Consider the following 5,999-nt stretch of genomic DNA (forward strand, 5'->3'; position numbering starts at 1 on the left):
CATTGCCACAGTAACTAGATGAAACCCACTAGCATGTGTAGGACTTGATTGAGCCATGTTTGTGTTTCCTACCATGCTATGCTTGCTATGCTTAGAGTCGTGTCAGGTCTGGCTCATCGGGGTGATGAACTAGAGTGAATGGTTGTGTCGGTAATGAGAGTGAAGTGTTGAACATGATTTGGTAAAGGTATCGATGAGAGGCCATGTAGGAGTACATGGTGGGTTGTTTCATTGAGGCCGTCCTTAATAACTGAGATCTGTATGCGTGATTTAAGATTCAGCTACTACCACACATTGGGCCCTGAAATATGGCCCCGCTCGACTTACTGACCCCTCTCGCCCTCTGTCCAGGAGTTGCAAGTAGTTTCTGGTGTTTGTAGTTGCTGGAGGCCGTGCGCAGCGCTGACCTTAGGGGTGGGCTGTGATGCGGTAGGCTCGTGGCACGGTGTACCGGGTCGCCCGTTTGGTTTCTCGGGAACCCTGCACACATCGTTTGGGGCTATGTCTGGCCATGGGTCGGGCCGGGCTTGGGCCGGGCCTGAAAAAGCCCATGGCAGAAAACTGATGCCCAGGCCCTCCCAGGCCCTACCATCGGGCCTACTTTTCAAGCCCAAGCCCGACCCATCTGGTAAAAATCCCTGAATAGCCCTTAGGGCTTAGGGCCGTTGGCCGGGCCTCTTCCTTAAAATGCCAATATGCCAAGCCCAAGCCCGTCCAGGCCCTGCTGGTGGGCTCAAAACTCAGGCCCAAGCCCGGCCCATGGGCAAGCCCATCGGGCCTAGGCCCTGGAGTTTAGGGCCGGGCCTGGGTGGGCCGACAGGGCCAGGCCTGAGATGGCCAGGACTATTTGGGGCCGTTGAGGACACCCCGGCCGGATTTCCTTGCGGATGGAACCCGAATAGGCGATAAACCTGGACTAGAGACTTGTGTGGTTAGTCAGGTCGTGGTCTACACCCACGTCAGCTTTCGCTTGAAGTCTGCCGAGCACATGTCGTGTGCAGACGCTAAGTGGTGGAAACATGTGTGACGAAGTACACCCCTGCAGGGTATAAAACTATTCGAATAGCCGCGTCCGTGGTAAAGGACTACTTGGTCGCTTATGCAGTTCATAGACAAGTTAATGGTTACTACTAAAAGACTCAAGATAAGTGTGAGTACCGCGGATGGCTCTCCCGTAGGATGACGAGGGAGGATCCACGGTGGAGTATTGAGATGGTGATTAGTGGACTCGTGTGCGAAAACTATTTTACAAGTGGTGTCTCATAGGATAGCTTAGCCAAGAGTCAAAGCTGGCTTGCTGCAATAACTCCACTACCTTCTTGAGAATGTGCATGTATAGTAGGATCTGTTGTAAGACTTGCTGAGTACCTTTGTACTCATGTTGCTTTAATCACTGTTTTCAGACGACAACACCGCCCCCTCCGATGGGTTCTATGTAGATCTCGACATTGACGAGTGACTTGCCACCCAGGTGGTGATCTGAGCTTGTGAAGCGCCTATGTAGATAAACAGGCTTCGTCGAGCCTTCTTTCTTTCTAGTAGTCTGTACTTAGACAAGTTTGCTTCCGCATGTGCTTGTATGTTTGTATGACTTGAGTGTCAGGTCATGTGACCCCTACACTACTAGGAAAAGGCCTACTAATGGCGCACCTAATTTGGCCATTAATGGCGCATTAGTGGTGCGCCATTAGTAGCACGCCATTAGTATATTTTACTAATGGCGCACCACTGGTGCGTCATTAGTATCTGGTATACTAATGGCGCACCCCAGATGCGCCATTAGTATATACAACAGTGCGCCATTAGTATGCCTCCCAGGGGGCCATCTATACCCAGGTGCTTTGGCATACTAATGGCGCACAACAACGGGATGCGCCATTAGTAACTTCGGCATACTAATGGCGCACTGTTTAGTGATGCGCCATTAGTATCCTCTGGCATACTAATGGCGCACTATGATGTGATGCGCCATTAGTATGAATAGGTTTTTTTTATTTTTTAGTTTTCTGTTTTTTGCACAGGTTACAAAATGTATAATTGGACAAAATATAGACAGCACACATCAACAACAGATTCATCGAATACAATAGAAGATTAATCTCTGAATACAATTCATCATTTTAGTCTCCGAATACAATTCATTATATTAGTCTCCGAATTGAAAAGACCGAACAAAGATAGAACATTATATTACAAGTCTCGAGACCGCGAGTTTGTCTTCACATTACAAGTCGATATCGATCATCTAAACTACCATCACATAGAAAAGAACTGCAGTCATCACGATGAGCATCATCACGATGAAACTCGTCTTCATCCAGTTCCTCCAACGCTCCCTCCCCTCTCCCGCTAGATAGCGGGCGTATCTAGATTCAGCCTCGGCCCTAGTGTCAACTCTAATGGCGTATCAGAAGGTGGTGCGCCATTAGTATATACTAATGGCGCACCGCTTGTCTGGTGCGCCATTAGTGTCAATCCTATCTATAGCCCTTTTTCTAGTAGTGTGTAGAACGGCTTAGCACAGTACCATCGACGTTGAACTTGTTGAGTTCTGATTTTTGAACCTTCGCGGTAGTAATACATGTACATGCTTCTGTTGTTGAGCAGCTGACCTACAGAAACAAAAACACTCCTGGATGGACACACAAAATCATGATAAAAATAGTGGCAGCAAGAAGCAATCAGAAGTGAATATGCAGTAGTACTATAATGGAATATTAGTCAGAATTGAAGTCCAGATAACCATGGCACACATATCATACAATAATTTTGAACTTACATAATCCTGAAACAGGAACTTCATTTTTTTAAAATTGGCAATTCTGAATGCACTAGCGATGTAATTGAATTTTTTAGACCATAGTAATTGAACTTTAAGCACATTTCTTTACAAAACATTTGTTTTTTCCAGTTGCACAATAATTATGTCCTTCTCAGTAGGACTCATCAGAATTGTAGACGGCATCCTTGTCAATACGACTCATCAGTACTAGTGCTCTTTTTTCCAAAATAAAAAAAAGTGTTAGAATAGAAGCATTTTTCCTATATGGATGTTACTTTTAATGTAAACCTTTCTTACCATGGAAATTAATGTAACAATAAGCAATGAGAGATACCTTCACAGGTGAACATACAGTTGCGAGATCACGAGTAACATGAAGTAAATTTTTCACTAAAATTTTGTGAACAAAATACATTAAGAAACTTAGTGCAGAAACAAAAAAACCTACAAACCTGTTGATTTGTTTTTGTAAGTACATGTGCTAAACTGATATAGTTTAAGTCAATGACCTGTTGTAAAATAAGTAATAGTACTGCTACTGGCTTTTATATATTTCACGAAAAAAATCAAATAAAGTTAAGAAAAGGCAGACCACTGCATAAGTACGCTACTGTCCTTGTACATGGTCTAGAAAAATCAAACCTTGTGTAATATCTACTTCAAACCTGTTGTAACAACCGCTTCCACTCTGTGGGAGCTTGTAGTACCCAAACAATCACTTTGGAAAAAATAAGCTTCCCAACCTGAATTTTTACTGAAAGAAAAAGGCACCACAACCTCAGTGGTAAGATATTTCACAAGCCTTACAACAACGAAGAAACCTGAAACCAGAGGTGGCATTTAATTGTACAAGTTGTGGTCAACTAACTGCGGATGCATCACAGATATGGCGACTAAACTACACAGGTTGAAGCTAACTCGGCCACGGTGGCAAGACAATTCAGAAGTATGCGCACATCGTTCATTGATTATAGGGTATGCAAATGGGATAGCAGAGAGCTATAGTAATGATAATTAACCTAACCAGTATATGTTCAAACAAGTTGAAGTTTCTTTTTGTGGGTAACAACTTCAGTTCAGGTGTGTCCCACAGAAAATTCCATAATATTTACAGAACATCTAACAAAGATCATTCAATACTGCCGCCTCTTGCTACTTTTTTCTCAGAGAAATATATGAACCAAGACTAGTTCAACTAGCACAAGAAAACAAACTAGTTGTTGCATCTACAAAAATCTGAAATGACCATCTAACAACTAAGTGACTTACAACTAGCACATTCAAAACTGTTGCCTCCTGCTGCTTTTTTCTTAGAGAAAAATCTGTACTGAACATCTAACAAATAGCACATTCAAAACTAGCACATTCAAAAAGGAACTTCATCTTCACCATACAGACTACACCAATACTGAAAACTGAAGAATAACTGAAGTACAAGAGAGAGACGAGCCTCAGTTCAAACTACAACAAACATAAGCTGCAAGCTCCATGTTCCAGCCTGTAGATGATTCATTTTAATGTCAGGTTCCTCAGTCCAACATTAAAGTAACACACAGGACCAATCAGAACACAAATCATAATACCAATCCCTGTTGTCTTTTGTTGACTGAAGTACAGATGTGCATGCATACCTTGACAGTAGTCGGAGACGAGCACGACAAGGTCCCGGCCGCCACCCCGCTTCCGCCGCTGACGGCCAGCAATGACGCCGCGGCGAGGAGGGCGTCCCAGTCCCTTAGCTAACTTGTTGATCAACATCTGCCCACAGTCCAATTGTTGAATGAAGCCATGAATGCGTCCCTGAGAATAAAACAGACAAGATGAGAGGACGGTAACACACGAGATTGAGTTCGGTTCAGGTGTTTGTAAGAAGAGTAGCCTGATACAAAGACAGGCTTCCCATTTGAGCATGTAAAAAAACTAAATCCAGGAGGCGGGTAGCTGCACGCTAGTGTTGAACGGACTCTGCTGGAAATTGTGAACGGACTGGGGTGGCTGAGGCGAACGGCTTGTGCGCCGACAAGGCAGAGGACGACGCTGGAAGCTGCAGCACATGGGATGCCACTGCCGGCTGACAGAGAAGATTAAGAGGAAGGAAGGAAGGGCGACGCCATGCGCGGCAGGCAGTGAATCGGGAGATGGTGGTGGGGGGCGCTGGATCCGGCAGCGGGCATTGAATCCATCCCGTTTGCGGGCAGCAGTTGGCGTCGATGGCGGCGGGGAGCTTCACGGGGAGGGCCCGGCGGCAAGGAGACTCGCGGGTAGGGGCCGGCGAACGCCCGCGGGGAGGCGCGTGGGGAGGGGACGAGTAACGCCAGCGGGGAGGCGGACGGTGACGGGCCAGCGCCCGTCGGCGGGGAGGCGCCGGCGCCCGTAAGAGGGGAGGCGCGCGGGGAGGGGCCGGCGAGCCCGTCGGAGGGGAGGCGTGCGGGGAGGATCCGGCACCCGTCGACGGGGAGGTGTGCGCGGAGGGAGCGGCGCCCGTCGGAGGGAAGGCGCGTGGGGAGGGGCCGGCGAGCCCGTCGGCGGGGAGGCGTGCGGACGGCCAGCCGGCGGCAGCGCGTGGGTCGGAGGAGCTACCTGTCACGGCGCCGCGGGCTCCCTCGCTCCGGCTACGCCGTCGCTCGCTCGCCCATGATGGCTGCATCCGGCGGTAGGAGGCGGGTTAGGTTGGGGACGGGTCGGGGAGTTTCTACTGTCGTCTGTAACAGAATAATATTCAATAGTCCACTTACTAATGGCGCACCAACTCTAAATGCGCCATTAGTAATCCAGGTTACTAATGGCGCACCTTCTGGTGGTGCGTTATTAGTATGTTTGGACAGGCGCACTAGTTAAAAAAAAATTGATACTAATGGCGCACCCTGGGCCAGGTGCGCCATTACTAGTTACAACTAGTAATGGCGCACTGTGTCTGGATGCGCCATTAGTATGTTTGGACAGGCGCACTAGTTTAAAAAAAAATTTGATACTAATGGCGCACCCTGGGATAGGTGCGCCATTACTAGTTACAACTAGTAATGGCGCACTGTGTCTGGATGGGCCATTAGTATGTTTGGACAGGCGCACTAGTAAAAAAATATTTTTTTTGATACTAATGGCGCACCCTGGCCCAGGTGCGCCATTACTAGTAGTAATGGCGCACTGTGTCTGGATGCGCCATTAGTATGTTTGGACAGGCGCACTAGTTAAAAAAATTTTTTTTTGATACTAATGG

The 5,999-nt window shown here is 47.3% G+C and overlaps 1 long non-coding RNA gene across 1 annotated transcript; it reads right to left on the minus strand.

The window, feature by feature from the left end:
* Positions 1-2,118: 2,118 nt before the first annotated feature.
* Positions 2,119-5,483, minus strand: LOC141042320 (uncharacterized). The gene is made up of 2 exons (XR_012204563.1): positions 5,363-5,483; positions 2,119-4,582 (listed from the first exon to the last, which is right to left on the minus strand). It is a non-coding gene; the product is annotated as an uncharacterized lncRNA (long non-coding RNA).
* Between the last annotated feature and the right edge of the window lie 516 nt (positions 5,484-5,999).

The sequence above is a fragment of the Aegilops tauschii genome, chromosome 3, assembly GCF_002575655.3.
Source record: "Aegilops tauschii subsp. strangulata cultivar AL8/78 chromosome 3, Aet v6.0, whole genome shotgun sequence".
Classification (NCBI taxonomy): Eukaryota; Viridiplantae; Streptophyta; class Magnoliopsida; order Poales; family Poaceae; genus Aegilops; species Aegilops tauschii.